Genomic DNA, 20,465 nt, shown 5'->3' on the forward strand with positions numbered 1-20,465 from the left:
TTCAATAACAGGTTTACTTCAGAAGAACCGAACAAGTTACACTTGCTCTGTTCCAAGTCATCCACTATGCCTACTTTGAGTTGACTAAACACAGACTAGGATACAAGCACTTTGATGAGGGAGGTGTGAGACGTGATTCTAGAACACACAGGTAAGAAAGTAGAGAAAGGGAGTCTGGGAAAGGAGAAAGTCAGTGAAGTCGATGTTAATGATATTGCTGCTGGGAAAACTGGTTACTCAGCCTGCCAAGGAGCCTCTGGGAAACCACCTCAAAACAGGCTTCAGAATCATCCAATTCGAGGAAGGAAGTTTGGGCATTGTTTCATTGACTTTCCCCACATCCTCATTGTTTTATGGTTGCCCCGGAGACATTAACTTCCTAGAACCTAAAAGTAACCCCTACTTGCATCCAAACAACACCTCAAGGTGCTGAAAAAGTCCTCACATTAGACACAAGAGGGGAGAAGAGCTCAAGAAGAAAGGCTGAAACTATCAAATGAAGCACTGTGAATTTACCTGGTGTTAGAAGATATGAGACAAGCATGAACAGCAGCTGCTACAATGACTTTTGTCTTTTTTTGTGCTATCCAATAAGGGTAGTGACTGTGAGCGTGAGATGTGTGTGTGTGTGTGACATTCTCCGTGTGTTTGTGTAAACCTTAATTTTGGTTTAACACAAGCATTTGTTGAAAGCTTAAAAATCATTGCTAAAAAAAAGTTTCCAGAATTGAGATCAACTCAAATGGTAGCATATGAAAATAGCTTTTGATATTTCAGATTTGCTTCTATTAGTCTAATATTTCTTATTATACAAATACAATACTTGTAACATTATTGCTGAATATAAAAGTGGTTTTCATTTTAATTGTTTTTGCCCTGGTGCCCCCTAAAATTTTATCGATAGAAATGGACATGGGGTGGGCCACAGTGGCTCAGCAGGTGGAATTCTGGCCTGCCGTTCCAGAGACCCGGCTTCGATTCCTGGTGCCTGCCCATGCCAAAAAAAAAAAAAAAAAAAAAAAAAAAAAAATGGACACGAAGAATTTCCTATCCACAGGGATAAACAAGATAAAATTTACATTAAATTAATTGTCTTGTACTTTAGTATCAAAAACTATATTTGTGCATATATTAATATAGAATATATTGCTAGGTTCTTATGTCTACCTTGAGACAATTTCTTTCTTTCTTTTTATTTGTTTATTTTTGTTTTGTTTTAAGTAAGGAGTGAGAGGGATAAAAATGAGGAAAAATATGTAACTTCCTTCACTTTGGGGCAAAAAGAATCAGTATAGTTTGAACTGTGTCTTGATGTGTTTTATGCCATCTCTAGAATACTTGCCATCTAAGCTCGTATAAATGCCACAGCGTGAAGGGAAAAGGTCAGGAGAAGCCTTGTGGTGCCCCTTTGTTCAACTTCCAGTCATGCTCATCTGTGTACGGGTCTATCCCTTGAGACCTCAAGCTCTTTCTTGAAATTCTCTGCTTCAGTTTCATTCAGTTCCAGTGAAAGAATATTTGAAGAAACTGTAGGGCATATTGAAGGTCAGAGGAAAAGCCAAACAGGTAATGTCACAGGGTCCGTTCCAATAATAGATACCAATTTATTATGAGCCGTAGAACTGTCCTTATATCATTTTTTTTCTTTTAACATCAACAGCATAGGGGAAAAAATCACTATAATCTTCCTATGATCCTCGCAATCAATATGATAATATACTTTTTCAAAACAGTCCCAAGGTTTCTTATCAAATGATGTATGCTTGCAGAATTTTTGAAAAATTATTAGTGGTGCCAAAAACTCATTCCAGGCAATGAGTTGCTGTTACAGGTGTAGTGAGCATGTCCAGATGATCCTTTTCCTATCTTTCCCAGTTCTCATGAGATGTTATATTATTTTAGAACAAGTCTCCTATCCAAAGTGTGTTTATAAGGGTTTGGAAGAGATCTGAATATAATGTTAGGCAAGGAGTCTGAGATTGGAAATGCAGTCTTGAAAAGCTAAATCATCTACCTAAAGGAAGTAAGAATAAAGGGCTGTGTCTGAACCAAATTTCTGAAGTGCAAAGTGAAGGAAATGAGGTATGAATATAAATTCCTCAAGGAAGAAGCAGTATTTCAAAAAACAAGCAAAAAGGTGGAACTGGGAAATTGCTGTAGGCCAAGAATATTTTGAAGTGGTACCTGGGCTATAGCCAAGAAAAGATTTATAGGAGCTATGAATTGCTTTTTGGAGTGATTGGACCCATATTATTTCAGTTTGAAGTTGCAGGAGAACTGCTTTGGAAAAATAGGGAGTTTCCAAATAATTCATGAATGTGGGAATTTTATGAGTCTGATGTCAGTTTTGAAACCCAGCAAATGAATTGATAGGAAGATTGAATGAGGAGTGTCTACCTCAATGACACTACTTCTTCCTCTCTGAAGTCTACTCTGGCCTTCCTGAGAGTGAGTAAGAGTGAGTATATAAAAACAGCAGTTTCCTTCCTAATGACCGTCTTTGGAGTAAAATCTGAATCTCCAAACTATGACCATTATAGCTCCTATAGTTTCAAGTAAAAATACAACATATCATACTTCTTAATAAATATTAGACATTGTTGAGGATTGGACAAATATAAATTGTTTAATGAATTCTTAAACAGCACAAACAATAAAAACACAACATCTACAAAATATTTGTGGATTTCTTTTGCAATGAGGAAAAAAAGTTAGACCTATAGGGAAGGTCAAAATGTGTAAAATTTGGCACTCTAAATATATATACATTTAGAAATTCAGCACATATACTGCGCATCACTATGTGGTGAAAGAAAAAACAGAAATGCCTGACTTTAAATTCTGCTTATCATTAACTAATTATGTGCTTAAGAACAGTTTAGTCTTTCTGAGTATTGCTTTTCTCTTCTAGTCAATGAGATAGGAAGAAGTGCTACAAGAAAAATACATGACCTGTTGTGATGATTGGATGGAAACAAACAAAAAACATGTATATGAGAATTCCTAGAACAGTGGTTCATATGGTGAGTGAATAAATGTTGTCTCATTCTTCTATGATTTGTGTTAAAATCACAAACATTTACTTTCACTTTTGTTAAAAACTTTCATTTTTGTATATCTCATGAGATAAAAAACATCTTAAAAATATAAAGATGTTTTAAAATTACTGTAACTATTAATGTTTTCATAGCAAGTAAGAATTGATTTAAACACAAAAATAGTATATTATTTGATTGTAGTACAATAAATAAATAAATGCCCATGAGCTGATAGTGCTCCAAAGAAAAACATATAAAAGTGAAAGGAACAATAAAAATAATGTAAGAAAGCTTTCTAAAGAAAAATGAGAGACAGTTAAGTGATAGACTTAGAAAACCACCATTTTGTAATGTTCATATTATAATCTATTCAACCCTGGATCACCTTGGGTGTGAAAACCAGTAAATGAAAATATGTTGAGGGTCATGATATGAACAGGCTGATCATGTATCACTCCACAGTTAATTGTTAATATAAAAATATAGCCTAAAAAAGTGATCAAATATAACACATGAGATTGCATCCTAACATCATATCCCTCCTGATGTGGTACAATAAAAGTACCTAACATCATCTATACAATATTCAATTCCCAAAATGTTTATTCTGAATATAATCCATTTTGGAGGGCTAATGTTCAATTGTAGCAATATAGGGGATAAGGAAATCAATTCAATTTCACACAAGGAAATAATTTCACAAATCCAGGATATGGGACAGTCTCTAAGATAATGGGCCCGGAACAGTCAATAAAATTGAAAAAAATAATTATGTCTATCGAGTAGGTAGTTGTTTATATTATTAATAACGGAATATTTTAATAATGTGGAGCATAGAATTGAAATAGTCAAATGTGCTTTTTTCAGAACAATCGCTCTTATAACAATATGAAAAAAATGATAGATTTTATTATAATAGTGCTTTAAGAGAAGAAATCCTAAATGAAGCCTAAATCAGGAGCAATTAATATGTAGGTTCCTTTATTTGATTATTATATGAGACTTTTGAAAGAAAGAGTAAGTCAAACATCCTAGAATTTGGCTACAGTTGTGCTATTCACTCAGATAGGAAATGCAGAGGGTGGTAAGGTAATAGGGAGATAGTTTCATATTATTGTATTAAAATTTCCTCTGTGATGTCAAGGTGGAGATGCCTTACCTCAGAGATAGAATTTGGAAATCTGCAGCTTGCAGATGGTTTAGAAAGAGAAGAGATATCCTTGGAGAGTATATAGAGTTAGACAAAAGCTGAAAACAGAACAAAAATTTGTCACTTTGTTACCACTGCAACAAATTTTAATAGACCTAATAGTTAAATAAAATGAATTTACATTTGTATAATTCTGGAGGTCAGAAGAATAAATGATTATTATGGGGCTCAAATCAAGGTGTCCATAGACTGATTCCTTCAGGAGGCTCTGGGAGAAAATCCATCCCTTTCCTCTTCTATTTTTCTAAAGACTACTGACATTCCTTGGCTTGTGGCCTCATCACTCCAATCTCTGCTTCCATTGTCACATTGCCTTTTTCTCTCTAGCACTCCCTTCTCTAGTCATATCTGCTTTTAATTCTCTTTTATAAGGGACCTTTGATTAAATTGAGCCCAGCAGCACAAACCAGGATCTCAAGTTGTTTAAATTTATCATAACTACTAAGTCCTTTTTGCCATGTAAGGCAATATATTCACAGGTTATGGAAGTTGAAAAGAGTTAACATTTTCAGGGACCATGATTCAACCTACAATACACATAAAGTCTTAAAACTCAGGTAGGAAAAAGAGTATTTTATGATGACTGGAAAAGAGGAGCCAGAGAATGGGAGAGAAAAAAATGGAGATACTCTTCCTATGTTAATCAAATGCAGTGACTTCATGATATAGCATTGTCCACACAACTGCCATTAGATGTTGTACATATATTTCTTGGTTTTATTGGTCATACTTCTTTGTAAAATTCTTGGCAGATATGAATTTGGAGTAACTGAAATTTTCTCATTTTTATTAGGAGAAATTTTTTCCTGCACATACTGAGCTTTGAACACTTACCTACACTCCTAGGACTGAAATCTTATGAAATTTTCCAAGTTTTACTCCACTGTTAAAGTATTGACACTGACATTCCAGTAAGACCACATGCAGCTATGTATTTTACTGTGGGTAGCATTTCATTAAATAATTTTAATTTGAGTATTGAATAGCTAGCAAGTGCCAAGTAATCCAAGGAAGAAGTGTTCACTCATTAAAAAGTTTATATTTTACAAGACTTGACCAAACAACTGTGAGACAACTGCACATATACACACGCATGCACACAAGTAGTCACATCATAGTTAATTCTAAGATGCCATCGACTATAACACACACCATAATTGTATGCACCACTATGAAATTAAAACCATATTATCAATCAAACTATGCCATAATATGAAGACACCATTCCATTCATTTTAAGAAGCATCTCTCATTTCAAAGATGTTATAATGTGGGAAATAATGTGTCCTGAAATTGATGAAACACAGTGGGTCAATATATTGTGTATTGCTCTGCTAACCCAAAGGAGAGCCCAAATTAATTGAAGCAAGATTAGGGAGGTTTAACAAGAAAGAAGATTGTTCATTTCTGCTCAAGGGCCAGATGTTATCAAGCCATGAAAAAAAGAGGTTGCTTTTATTTGTTTGACAGTTTGTCTGTTTTGTCCTCTTGGTTATCAGTCCACAAAGTTATCAGATCAAAGAGAAGAGAGTGTAAAAAATTTCATTCTATACTTGATAAGATATAGATCTGAAGAATGAGTAAGAATCAGTTACAAGATAATGGAGAGCTTCAATATACGACTGGAGAAATGGTGATATAGAAGAGTTAATATTACTTTTTATATGTGGCCTGGTTAGATTCTGTGGGCTGTGGATTTGTTCCTTCTACGTTAAATTGGCTAGACAATATTGCCTGTGCACTGGCTTGAAGGATGAAAAAGGAGAGGATAAATCTTAAGGAAAAGGAATTGGCAGATTCGTGGAAGCATGAAAGAAATGAACTGTTTGAAAAATTTTAAGTTTTTTGATATGTTGAAGCCTAAGGTATATTGGCAGAAGAGTCTAAATATGAGGTTGGGCAGTTAGAACATCTCATCAAAGAAATAATATAGCATACTAAGGAATTAAAATTTATAATTTTAATCAATGCTTGGTTATTGTTAAGCCTAGGAAGGGACTAATCAAGACTAATTTTGGAAAGAGTATCTTTTTATGATGATAAAAAATGATACATTCTTAATAGATTGTTTTGAATACTATAGATGAATATAAAAAAAAAACTATCCCAAATATACTACGCAGGTGAAACTGCTTAATAATTTGAAAACTATCCTTCCCAATATTTCTGTATAAAAACACAGATGCATTTACACACATGGATGCACCTATTTAATTTCACAGACTTTGTTTCTCAGTATAATAAAGTAAATAATCTATTTTGTGTATTACATATTACATTTATTAAGGTAAATATTGTATTATAAATGTATATTCTTTAATATTATATATTTGTTTGATATATGTATATTATACTTACCTTGTGTAATTTACACATAATCTGGCCAGATGTGGAATATAGAAGATACGTGTGCTATAAATAAGTGTCTGCAACCCTCACCATTAATGCTTGATTATACTGAGGAGCATGAAAACTGTTTGCAGTTTTTACCTGAGCATTTTGTTTTGCTTTTTTTTGTTTGTTTGTTTTATCTTCTGCTTGCTTTACTTGTTTCTTTTTTCTTTTCTACCTTTTTTCATTTGTGTTTTTTGGATGTCTTTTAAAAAATCTACTTCATCATTTTTTTGCACCTTAACATACTAAATCATTTAATTATAAGGTCAACAACACTGTCCACAAACACAATTGTTCTTCCTTATACTTACTTATAAAATACATTTTTTTCTCAAAGTTTTTATAAAGTGTAGATGAAGCTTCCAAGATGCTTATTGGGCTATTCTTGGCCACTCTGGTACGGGTAGTCCACAAACATAGGGCACAGGGCTTCTAGCAAAGATCAGGAGAGAATGTGATCCACATTTCGAAGCAGCTCTTAACATGCTCTACTTAAGCATTACTGACAGTAAAGATGGCATAGTTTCAAACCCAGGGTGAACACTCCAGCTATCTGATTCAATCATATAGTACTCCTTTATGTGCCAGGCCCTGTGGGCGTGCTCCTATGAATGATGATACTGATTGCATACAAATGCATACTGACGCTTTACCATCTTTGAAATGTCATATGTATTTATACCTACAGGAAATCTATGCATGCATGTATTCCAAATAAAAATCATATATTTCAAATAATCTTTGGAAAATGTAGAATTGAAGCTGAATAGCCTCACTACGGTCAGTGTTGTTGGTCACACAGACAAAACCCAATTCATTTATTTTGGACTTATTTTAATAATTTATGATTTCAGAAGGCAATGCAACGATTTATTTACAGGTAGTTGTAGTGGAGCTGGAAATTATACTCTGCCTCATTGGTTTCCAATGCCGGAGCTCTTAAACAGTGACTTCTCAGTTCCAAATTCTAGACCTTTAGCTTTAAATCAACTCTGTTGAGGAGTTGATTTAAAGAATAAAACAGAGACCCAACTAAGATGGGCAATAACAGCTACAAGGTTATTTCTGTTACAGGATTTATCTTTATGATATAAAGTAATTAGGGTGGGCCACGGTGGCTCAGCAGGCAGAGTTCTCATCTGCCATGCTGGAAACCCGGGTTCAATTCCCGGTGCCTGCCTGTGCAAAAACAAGCAAACAAACCAAAAAGTAATGAATTGGATTTAATGGCCCCTGATTTCACAGCAAAGAAGTGAAAGTGATAGTTACTGCTTATGAAAAATAAAGTACTTTTTTTGCAAGTTTCACTATCATTATGATCACATGACTCTAGGTACCTATCAATAAACATTAAGTTTGAATAATAAGGAAATAATATAGCATTATATGGCTGGTGAGCTCCCTAGGGAAGTATGTTGGCACCACAGAAGGACATTGGATAGGGAGAACAATGAGAAAGTTTAGAATGATAGTAGAGATGTTCATCCACCTGTAAGAAAAAAAATCATCTCTGCAGTCACCAACTGTTCAAATAGAATCCTTATAGTAGGGCTCAGCAAACTTCTTGTATTTAGTCACAAAGTAAATATTTCTGGCTTTGTGGGCCATATGCTCTGATTTGCAACAGCTCAATTCTGACAGTAAAATACAAAAAAACATAGACAATGCAGAAATGGATAATCACGGATATGCCGCAAAAACTTAATTGCAAAAACAAGAGAAGAATCAGATTTGGTCTTCAGTCTTTAGTTTGTTGATCCCTGCTTTACATGATTACGATGAGGAAGGACTGTCCTAATACAGAGATGTGAGCAAAAAGGGTAAGCATGTCACAGTGAGGTAGCCACACCGTGAAGGTAGTGATAATGCTTAGATTCAGACAGATCAAGATATAATTCTGGGTGAGCTAACAGGTTAGCTGAGGAAGTTCAGCAGTAGGTTGGATGAAGTGAGCAGGTTCTAACCACAGTGGGAACAAAATAATCTGAATTAAAAGTCCATGTCAAGGATAGATAAAGATGGCAGAAGTTGTGTGAGCTCACTTAGGATTTGAAGACAGTGGTTCTTAGTGGTAAGCTAAGTGCACTATGCCAATTGCAGCAAAGTTCATTTCAGATCCCACCTACTGTTAACACCACATAGTGATCAAACGTGCTTGCTCAGGGAATGCTTCAAGAACCAGGCAGAACTGAGTTGTTGGATTAGAGCAATAGTTCACTGGGACATAACCCCATTCTCATTTATGAAATATTTGAAGTACAGCAAGAAAAGGGGTCAGAGTAAAAAAAGTGACAAAATATTATTAAAGGAGTAATTTTAATTTCTTCCAATTCATTTAAAATGATAAAATACCTTGGCTTTGAGGTCTTTAACAATTATCAATATGAATGTTGTGACCTAAATCATAACTAGTGGAACACATCAATGTATTTTCCTTTCCATTTACCGAATTAGGGAATCTTTGCTTGCATTTGTATAGGACTGAATAAAACAAGACCTGAAGAAAAGTAGGCATTAATTAACAATGTGATTTCTCAAACCATCATTTTAAGACAGCATCCCATCTACTGGAAAAGAAGTGATAGATTCATTTGCTGATTCATGTGACCTAATTTTTCTATTATCAAAATAAAATCGTAACAGCAGTAGCTGAAGTGGTCATAATAATCAAGTATATTAGTATTCTACCACTTAATATGAGTGTTCACTAAGAACTGAGGTTGGAGCCTAAAGGAAAACATTGTAAAAAAAATGCTCTAAGTGATGCTATAAGCCAAGTGAAGTACATAATTTGTGAGATACTTATAGTCATATTTGGTCCATGAGAACAACAAAATCAAAATCAACTGGGTAATAAAAGGTTAGCAGTAATAATGCCCAAATTGCTAAAATAAACAATCCTGTTGCATGTAACTATGGAATTTAAGGGGGAAATGTTCCTGTGCAGAAAAGCACATTTATTGCGGTGATTCCTCTACTCCACAATAAGAATTTAGAAATTAGATAAATCTTACCAGATTTTCACTTGAGGAGAATTGAGAATTCCTAGAGCAAGGAGATATTGGTAGTTTCTGATACTAAAAATTCACCTGGTGTTACGTATAGTAACTACTTTTTTTCCCCAAGAGCTCAGATAGATTTAGCTATTCCAAACTTACATCTGAGAATAAATTCTGGGGGAAATTTTTTGCCAACTCTTAGATATTTCTTGAGTGTCTTAGGAAAAATGTGTTACTATCTTATTGGCAAGGTAGAGAAATGTCAAAATTGGAATTGAATTTTAATCATCTAGCTCTAATCACTTCCTGAGTGTAGAGAGAAACTTTAAGATTTCTTGAAAATCATTTTAACTTTTTCTTAATGATTAGGAAACCACAGGTCATGGCCTTAGTCTAAGCCAAATGATCCCAAACCTCTAGGTTAGGCCTCTGAAGGCATGTTTTTCTAAATTTGGAGAAGTTAGAGTGCTTCAGAAGGATACTCTTGTGGTCTGTGATTCTGGTATGCTATACAGCATCAAGAAATTATTTGTGACCTCGAGGAAGTCTTTTAACGAGATTCTCAAGATAATAAATAATTCTAAGGGACTCTTCATTTATTTATTCTTTTAAGAACTGGTTACTCAGCATTTGCACTGTGCCAAGCATAAATGTTTAGCCTCAATGTTGAAAAAGATAAAACTCTGACCTCATGGAGATAGCAGTCTAGTGGAAGAGGAAGACAGTAAACAAATTTAAACAAATCTATAATTTTAGAGAGTGGTAACTGCTATGAAGAAAATAAATACAGAGAAATGGAATAAAGTGAAAGGGCAAGGGTAGGCGTGCTATTATTCTAGGTGGGATCAGCAGGGATGATTCATTTAAGGAAGTGACATTTAAGCAAAATATGTTATTTGAGGTTGAAAAGACGTCAACTTTTAAGTAAGATTTCCCCCCCTTCTGTGAACACTGTATTGGTTTGGGAGAGAGCATTGAGGCTTCTCTAAATGACATTTATGAAACCAAGTAAAAGCTCACATACTCTGATGAAGAGAAGAGATTGGATAAGAAAAGTAATTACAAACTTATTTTAGAGACCTAAATAATGTAAAGAAGGATGGAGCCACATGAAGATTGTGGAAATTACTTCCTAGTCCTAGGGGATGTCAAAAGCCTGCACTTGGAACAGGTATCTTTCAAAGAACCTACTTTAAGCTGATAGCTGTGGCTGTGGGTTAGCGTAGGAAGAGAGAACCCTTAGGAAGGTGGAAGGCTAGTGGTATTGTAAGCCAGGATAGAGTTTGAATTTATTTAAAATGTGATGCAAACACATTGCTGGGGAAGTCATAGATGCATGCCTATTGACCATCTCCCAGCCCTCTCCTACGCCTTGCCTCCTATTCTATGGGTGCAGATATTTAAGTTTGTTTCCTTCTCATAGCCCAGGGAGGTAGCTGTAATATAAAGGCCTGATTAGCCCTTAAATCCAGAAACCAAGAACAAGCAACCCCAGCTGCTTTTATAAGAGGGGAAACTCATAGTGGCTGGACCCCTGCAGGGTTATATAAATACGTTAACATTGAGCAGCATAGCTTGGTCTTTTCCCTCTGATGCAAAGCAGGACATGGGAAGCTGCCATCCACAGACTCAGACTCAAGCAGTTGACCTCCTCAGGAGACTGGCCACAATGGGATCTCCTTTCCTGCTCTTTTACTGTCTAAGTAAGCAGTCATTTGCTGAAAGTTTCTGTTTTGCCTCAGACTATGTGCCAGCAATATGCTATGTAGAAACTCACTCCACAGATTTTGGTGTAGCAAGCAGGGTGCATGGGGAAGAATGGAGTGCATTAATTTTTTGTCTATTCTTTTTGTTGCTTTTGTGTTAATTTTTTTCAGAAGTGTTGTAGGCAACACAGGCTTTGTGAGCTGAACTGAGAGTCATTCTCACCTTACCAGTCTTGAAAATGATACTGACCCATGGCTAGGAGAAATACAGCATGTTATCTCCATCCTCTGTAGGAAGGAGGGTGGTAATAAGTGGGACTTGAGAATCTCCCCATGAGTGCCAAGGAGTTGGTAATCTGGTTCCATGTTAAGATCAATGATCTTGGGGCTTCCACCTTCCTTAATGTTATTCCCCTGATCTAGTGGCCTCTTATAGCTGTTTTCATTCTGGAACCAGAAATATCTGCACTCAGGGTACTCAGACTGATCTTCTGGTTACTGTTGGCCAACTGTTAAAACTGAAGATGGGGACTGGAGGTGGAAAAGACATTTGAGCTTTTATAGAGAACAAGATATGAGATATGAATTGTAGTTATGGACAGAAGCCTAGAGAAGATCTTTTCTAAACTTTTCAATGAGGACACCACTATCACCCTGATAAACCAGGCTGAGTGAAGGAGGCTTGACCACCTCACATCCAACCCTGTCCTTCAACAAACTCTCATCCAACTGAGTTAAGAAGTGGGGGTTGGGAAGGAGTAGCTCACTGTGCAGACACAGGTGTGCTACAGCTTCAGTGCCACAGGTGCAGCCTCTGTTTGAATGGACCTTTCAGGGAGTTAGACTAGTGTATCTCACTCTAGGTGACCTCCCCTGAATTCCAGTTAAACCTTATAGTAACAAGGAGGAGGCTATGGTCATGCAGCGACAGCTAGGTGCACGCTGGCGGGTGAATATACTACCCTCACAGAAAGGATTTAGCCCATTAGAGTACCATTTCTTGGTGGGGCATTGATGACTTTATTAGAAATGGGCACTCCTGAGTGGTGCAACAAACTGGTTCTGCTCCGCATTCCAGGGGTTCCCCTGGGAGATATGACTGAGTGCGCTTATCATATTCTCTGTGCTTGGTGAAATGGCTCCCTTACTAAAGAGGTCATTTTACCATGGTAAATGACAAAATAGCCAGGTCAGTGGTCAAAAGGCATACATCTGTTTATACAGCAAGTCCTTAGACTGTTGGGCTGGGTCAGGAGATGACCTTTCCTATTGGGCCCCTTACTTGCTGAGCTATGTTGTTGTGGCTACTAGAACAAGTGGTCCCATAGGACACTATATGATCTCCATTGGAGAACTTTAGGCAAAATATAGCCTACAGGGGGATGACAGCAGTGCAAACACAATCTTCCCCTGCCTGATCCTCTCCCCAGATTCCCCAGATAAGGACAGTAGGAAAGGAAGAGAATCTGCCAATCTCATGTTTTTCCATTTGGCTCCAATTTAAGAGCTTGGCTTCTGGGAGGGAAAATTTGAGATGGTCTAGAGGTAGGGCCAAGGACCCAGTCTACCCCCTGAGAACCAACACCCATACAGGTATAAATTTGGGGCAGTTGAAAAACCTTTATGGAGCTTTAGAGTGTAAGTGCTGTTTTCACTATCATACCAGGAGATGCAGAGGTGATGGGGCAGCAAATACCATTCGGAGATTTCTGTTGTTCAACTTGTGTGAGAGTAGGAGGTTACTGTTACCTTTGGGTTGATCCCTGTGGCCTGTGTGGCTGTTTTTCTCATCAGGGAATGCAGAGGAACAATTGATATCCTGCACCACTGCACATCCCAGCAGCGACTGCAAGGATATGGTCCTCTATCCCAACAAATTCTATCCATCTGTGTTGGGTGAGTGACAGATCATGCACCTCCAGGGCTCCCATTCCCTTGACACATTGCCCAACAGTTGTAGTTCTACCTCCCTGGTGGGAAATGACATTTCTGAATTTTTAAAGGATCTTCTATCTGTTTCGGTATATTCTACCTGTGTTAGCCTAGTTTTGACAGTGAAAAATGTGACTGGAGCATGGTTGCTAACTATAGACGACCAGGGCTTGAATGCTGAAGTGTCCTTTTGGCAATCAAATCAGTGAGATGGGGATGAGGTTATAGCTCAGTGCAAGAAGCAGACAGATTGTTTGGCCTGAGAGGGAAAAATAAATTACTGCAAATAGGCCAAGAAAAGTCCATGGGAAGTTATTACATGGCCACTGTATCAGGACAAGTTACTGATGCCCTCTCTAGTTTCCACAGATTTGTCCCAGCAGCAACCTGGAAGGAAAACCCCCTCATCCAGTTTACCTGGTCCATCATGGCAGCGGGGATCCTAGCCAACTGCTGACCCTGCCATTTGATCCTTCGTACTATCTCCTCTCTTTGCCAAGTCAGGATTTACAATCAAGGAGCTGACTTTTCCTGCATCATGTTTTAGCTAAAATCAGGAAGTCTTTCATTTATGCACTGTGACAAAGAGGCACAACCATCGGTTGTGAACTTTTCTTCTCCACACCCTTGGACAAACTGTTGGCATGGAACAACTCCCAATGCAATATAACTGGCAAATGGCCCAGTCATCTTCACAATTTATTATGTCAAGTAAAGCATGATTTGCCTGAGGAGGAGGTCCATGAATCTGAATTCACCCCTTTTGGCAGCTCATTATTGTCCTGAATGGAAGTAAGCACCAATGAACATATGATATGCAATTTATCAGCTACCTTGGCTGATGTTACTGAGTTTACAGCACTAACCTTTCAGACTAAATCATTGGACTCTCTAGCCAAAGTAAGGTCTGATAATTGCATTAACTTAGGAGTTCCATATAGCTCAATAAGGAGGCTTAAGGTCTACTGCTAATACTTCTTTTAATTTGTGGGTTAACACCTCATGGGAGGTGGAACAAGGAGATGACTAAAATCCAACGGCAAGTCCTCTCACTGCCAATTGTACAAACTATTTGTCTGTAATACTTTTTCAGCTGTCTCCTGGAGGTTAAGGGTACATATATACAACCATTACTCCAAACTGAACTGATTGACTTGGAGTAATGAAGAGTAGTGGAGCCATTCTAATGTGGTGCAGCCCTTGGTTTTCCCAAAATTTTATTGTCAACATCATTGAGAGTCACTGGCCAGTAGACTTGACCCATCTTTGACTTCATGTCTGATTTGGGAGGTAGGTTTATGCTGTGGAAGTGAATACTGAGAAGGCAGCTAGGCCTGGTCAAAGGTTGATGGGTGTAATGCTAGGAAAGTCACAGTCACAGACAAATGATTAGTGGCCATTTCCCAGCTGTCACCCACCAAATACCTAATTCTTTAATCTTTCAATCTGTTTCCATTCCACAAACTAGGGGATATATTAGGTTTATTGAAAAGGCTTGACCAAGCTTTAAACCCAGAACTCAGGAAGAAGCAATCCCAGCTGCATATCAGGGCAGAAGCTCTCAGTAGACAGGTCCCCTCTCCCTGAGTTGTATCAATACCTAAGCCTTGGGCAGTACAGAATTGTCTGTTTTCTCTGACTCAATGCGGTATGCTATCCACCAACCCAGTTAACCTCCCTTGGAGACTAGCCATGATGGGACCTCTTATCCTGCTCTTTTGGACTATTTGTGCTATGTAGGTAATAAAGTGGCCATTTGCTGAATGTTTCCATTATAACTGAGCCTGTATCCTCAGGACACATAGTGTAGCAACTCAATCCACAGCATGGAATATCAAAAGAAGTAATATTTGTATCTACCGATTTAAGATATCATTTTGTGTGCTATGCGAAGACCATACATTAGTAGGTTAAGAATGGAACCAGGGTGTCAGAAAGCTGTTACCATCATCTAGGCAAGAAATTGTGGCAATGTAAATACTGAGAGAGTAAGCCTTGACATGTATTTTTAAGGTAGAGCTGAAAAGACACAGGTCATTCTGAGGAATGGGCTGTGGGATGTTAGAGAAAAAAAGTTCTCTAAAATTAAAGAATTTTTACTTGAGCAATTAATCTTTCTTAATTCTGAACTGTATTAGTTTGCTAATACTGCCAGAATGCAATATTCAAACATGGAATGGCGTTATAAAGAGAATTTATTATGTTACAAGTTTACAGTTATAAAACTGTGAAATTAAGGCACCAACAAGAGGTTACCTTCACTCAAGAAAGGGTGATGTCCCTCTGTCAGCTAGGAAAGGAGTAGCTGGCATCTATTGGTCCTTGTTCCCAGTTCTGTTGCTTCCATATTCTGATGACAGTGGTTTCCTCTCTAAGCATCTGTGGACATTCACTTAGCTTTTCTTGGACACAACTCTGGGTTTTGGCTTGCTTAGGATCTCATGGGAAAGCACATAGTGACATCTACTGGGCTCTATCCCTATCTAGGTATCTGCTCTCTTGTTGACACCCTAAGCATCTCCAAGTTCCATGTTTCTGTCAGCTTTGAAGCAAATGGAGAAACCTCTTTGTAAGCTTTCTCCAAAATGTTTCTCCTTTTAAAGGATTCTTGCAAACTAATCAAGACCTACCATGAATGGGTGGAGTCATCTCCATCTAATCAAAAGGTTACATCCACAATTGGGGATGCCAGATGTCTGTGGAGATAATCAAATCAAAGTTTTCACCTTATGATATTGAGTCAGGATTAAAAGATATAGCTTCCCCCACAAGATTGGACCAGGATTACAACATGGCTTTTCTGGGGTACATAATAGTTTTAAACTAGCACATTCTACCCTCTGAACCTCCAAAAAGACACGGTCTTTCAATATACAAATATATTCACTCCATCACAATAGCACAAAACAAACTATTTGAATAACAATACAAATGCCATTACAACAAAAATCAGCATATAATCTCATCAAAATCAGGTACACACATGATCTGTTCTAAGGAAAAAATTCTCCTCTGGATCTAGACCTGTGAAACTCAGAACAAGTTATCTGCTGCTAATATATAAATGAAGAACAGTCATAGGATACATGTTCCATTGACATATGGTGATATTAAAAGGAAAACAGGAGTCAAAGGTTGTGAACATCTCCTAAAACCAGCAAGGCAAATTCCATTAAATTTCAAAGCCCGAGATTCATTTATCCTCAGAGCTATAGAAAACAGCAGTCCCACCCTTTCCAAGGACATTAGCTGTGGCCTTGCTTTATTTCCAAATGCAGAGATGAGGTGCAACACTGAGATGCATTGGGGGTCCACCTTTCTCTCAGCTCCATCGTCTCCAAGGTTCAGGACAACACCTGGGATCTCTGCCATCCCCAGGGCTCCCGCCAGTCAACCCCTCCAGAACAGTGGGGTGGGAGCAAGGCCCCTCCCCCAATCTCTGGTTTATGCACTCCACTGTCTCTGAGACCTGGGGTGGCAATTTGTTCCTGAGCATTGAGGTAGAAGGCCAGCCCTCTGCCTTTGGGGCAAATTCACTCTCTCCTAATGCTTGGGCAGGTCAGTGCGCTCCTGGCATGAGGTTTCTTGGTTACAGATTTTAGCTTCCATAGTTCTTCCTCTTTAGTGATTTTTACTTCAATCTGTCCTTTTTCTGTTCCTTTTAGTCCCTACTGGCAGTGGTTTTGTTTATACAGATTCTGCAACACTCTTGTTGGTTTTCTATGTAGTATGCAGGGAGCATAACTATCAGACAATAAGACTTTCCATTTCCAATTGGCTTTTCTTGAAATGTTGAATGGTTCCATGTTTGGTTAAATCCTCACATAGAGCTCTATTGACTGGGTGTGGTAGTTAGATTCAGGTGTCAACTTGGCTAGGTGAAGGTGCCTAGTGCTATTGCTGTGGACATGAGCCAGTGGCATGTGAACCTCATCTGTTGCTGATTACATCTGCAGTTGGCTAGGAGGTGTGCCTGCTGCAATGAATGATGTTGATTCAATTGGCTACTGCTTAAATGAGAGACTCAGTGTAGCACAGCCAAGCAGCTCAGCATACCTCATCTCAGCACTCGAAGCTCAGCCCAGGCCTTTAGAGATGCAGAACGGAATCACCCCAGGGAAAGTTGTTGGAACACAGAGATCTAGAGAGAAGGCCAGTAGAAATCACCCTGTGGCTTCCCACGTAAGAAAGAATCTCAGTTGAAAGTTAGCTGCCTTTCCTCTGAAGCAATGTACGTCAACTAAATAAATCCCCTTTTATTGAAAGCCAGTCTGTCTCTGGTGTGTTGCATTCCAGCAGCTAGCAAACTGTAACACTGGGGTCTCGCTTTCTAGAAGCCTAGAATTTTCCAGACCATGAATTTCTTTTTACTTTTTACCCAAAGATTCAGTTCTCAGCTTATCTCTTTCTAGTCGCATTTCAATGTAAGCTTCAAAGAGAAGCCCGACTGCATTTCCCATGTTTGGTTTGGAAATCTCTTCAGCTAAGTACCATGGCTCACCACTTTTGAATTCTAATGTCCATGGGAAATCAGGACATAATTTGGATAAATTCTCTACCATTTTAAAACAAGGATCAGTTTCCTTCCAGTTTGCAATAACAGGTGCATGATTTCTGTCTAACGCCTTATCAGAAGTATATTTAGAGTTCACATTTCTACCAACAGTCTCTTCAAAACATCCTAGGTGTTTTCTATCAAGCACCCCAGAACTCTTGCAGAATCTTCTCCTTATCCATTTAAAAAGCTGTTCCAACATGCTTGGTACTTGCAAACTGCAGCACCCCACTCTTGGTACCGAAATCTATTTTAGTTTGCTAAAACTGTCATAATGCAATATACCAGAAATGGAATGGCTTTACAAAGGGAATTTGTTACTTTACAAGTTTCAGTTCTAAGGCCATGAAAATGTCCAAATTAAGGCACCAACAGGAGGTTACCTTATTTCAAGAAGGGCTGATGCTTTCAGTAACACCTTCATCAGCTGGGAAGGGAAATGGCTGCTATTTGATGTTCTGTGTTCCCAGTTCTGTTGCTTCCAGCTTCTGATGCCAATGGCTTACTCTCTAAGCATCTGTGGGCATTCACTTATTTCCTCTAGGGCACAACTCTGAGTTCTGGCTTGCATAATCTCATGGGAAGGAACATGCTGATATCTACTGGGATTTACTTGTATCAAAACATCTGCTCTCTCTGTCAACTTCCCAAGCATGTTCAAACATCTGTGTTTCTTTTAGCTCTGAGGCAACTGTTCTCCAAACATCTGCAACTCAGGTTTCTTCAAAATGTTTCCCTTTTTAAAGGACTGTAGTAAACTAATCAAGACCTGTCTTGGATGGGTGGAGTCACATCTCCATCTAATCAAAAGGTCACATCCACAATCGAACATGTACTCTGTGGAGATAATCTAATCAAAAGTTTCTACCCTACAATATCATGATTAAAAGAAATGGCTGGCCCCCACAAGATTGGATCAGAATTAAAACATGGCTTTTCTGGGATACATAATATTAGCAAACCAGTACATAAGCATAAGGGGGGGGGGCTTCTCTATGTAGGACAGGAAGCAAAGGCATCTGCAAGGGGTGAGATTTGAAGGAGAGGCAGAACATAACAGACATGGAAAGACCAGCAAAGAACATTCCATGGGAAGAACATTCTAAGCAAAAAAAAAAGTGTTTGTAGAGGTGGTAAAAAGCTAACAAATTTGGGACATTGAAGGGGCTGAAAGAATGCAACTATGGACCACTGCAAATAAAGGAGAGTCATTTACCAAGATATGAAGACCAGCATATAGAGGCTGGCTTTTATTCTAGGAATAAGGGAATAGTTTGACTGAGTTTCCTTGATCGTTTCCTCTGCTAATGGCTTATGTCTTCCAAAGCCAAAGTAACAAAGGAGAAATTTTTGAGCTATGATTACAAGATTTAAAGAATGTAAACACTCTGTCAACATAAAAAGATACAAGGAAAATGGTAGAATGGTTGGAGGCTCTCTTTCTTTCCTTCTCACACTGAGTCCATCTCAAAAACTATACCTCTGTATTACTACTGGTTTATCGTCATCCTATCTCATATGAGATGCCAACTTCTCAGAGGTTTTCTTTGAACTTCCTGGCAAAATCAGATCCTTCATCACTCTTAATCACATTAATCTTGTTAATCTCCTTTCATAGCACTTTATAGTAACTGAAAATATTTTACATACTTATTTTGCCCTGTTTTAGTTTCTTTTGCTGCTCTGGTAAAACCCATGGAATGGATTGGTTTAAACAGTGAGAATTTATTGCCCACAATTTGAGGCTAGGAAGAAGTCCAAATAAAAGCCTCTTCAAGGTGATGCTTTCTTACTGAAGACTTTTTTTTTTGGGCTGGTGGGTGGCCTCTGTCACTGGGCAAGGTACGTGGCAGCATCTGCTGGTTTCTTCCTTTTCTTTCAGTTTCTGTTGATGCGCAGCCTCTTCCTTTCTATGGCTTTCTCCATGTGTCTGTCAGAATTTTACTCCACTTATAAAGGGTTTCATTAATAGAATTAAGACCCAGCTTGATTGAGGTAGATCACAACTTCTTAACTGAAGTAAACTCAACAAAAGATGTTTATTACAATGTTACTGACCCACAGGAACAGATTAAATTGAAGAACATGTTTTTCTGGTGTACATAAAACCTCAGGCCACCACATTCCATATCTTCTTTCCTTTTTCCTTCCCTTCCTCCCTCCACTCCTTCATTTCCTTCCTTCCTTTCTTTGTTTCATAACTACGTTCTTTAAAAGCAATAGCATATCACATTGTTGTATCCTCAGAATACAGAACAGTGCCTAACATACAATATACATTTAAGGAGTATTTGTTGAGTCTCTAGCACATGGCAGATTATCCTTCTAGTAGAAGGTAATAAATCAATTCCAGTTTTATTGGCATGTACTCTTCTTATACTATCATATATACTTTTTTCCTGACAGAAGATATACTGTTACCTTTTACCTTTTATTGGTTTAATTCAAAAAAAGATTAACTTTCATATTTTTATATTTAAGCATGTAATTGTAAAACTAAGGACTACAGCTGCAAAATGTATCACAAATGAAGAGAGGAATGGAACATTTGGTATACTGATTGATATTATAGGATAGTGGTGAGCAGTGGAATTTAATTTTTCATCTCCTCCTCTCACTCCCTCTTAAAAC

The 20,465-nt window shown here is 37.8% G+C and overlaps 1 long non-coding RNA gene across 2 annotated transcripts in view; it reads left to right on the top strand.

The window, feature by feature from the left end:
- The first annotated feature begins 164 nt into the window (after window positions 1-164).
- LOC143663290 (uncharacterized) overlaps window positions 165-20,465 on the top strand; it is a 77,974-nt gene continuing 57,673 nt past the window's right edge. For both annotated transcript variants that reach the window (XR_013165895.1, XR_013165894.1), the window contains exons 1-3: window positions 165-596; window positions 1,334-1,566; window positions 2,912-3,023. This is a non-coding gene — a long non-coding RNA (uncharacterized LOC143663290). The remainder of the gene's footprint in view (window positions 597-1,333; window positions 1,567-2,911; window positions 3,024-20,465) is intronic.

Source organism: Tamandua tetradactyla, chromosome 19, assembly GCF_023851605.1.
Source record: "Tamandua tetradactyla isolate mTamTet1 chromosome 19, mTamTet1.pri, whole genome shotgun sequence".
NCBI lineage: Eukaryota > Metazoa > Chordata > Mammalia > Pilosa > Myrmecophagidae > Tamandua > Tamandua tetradactyla.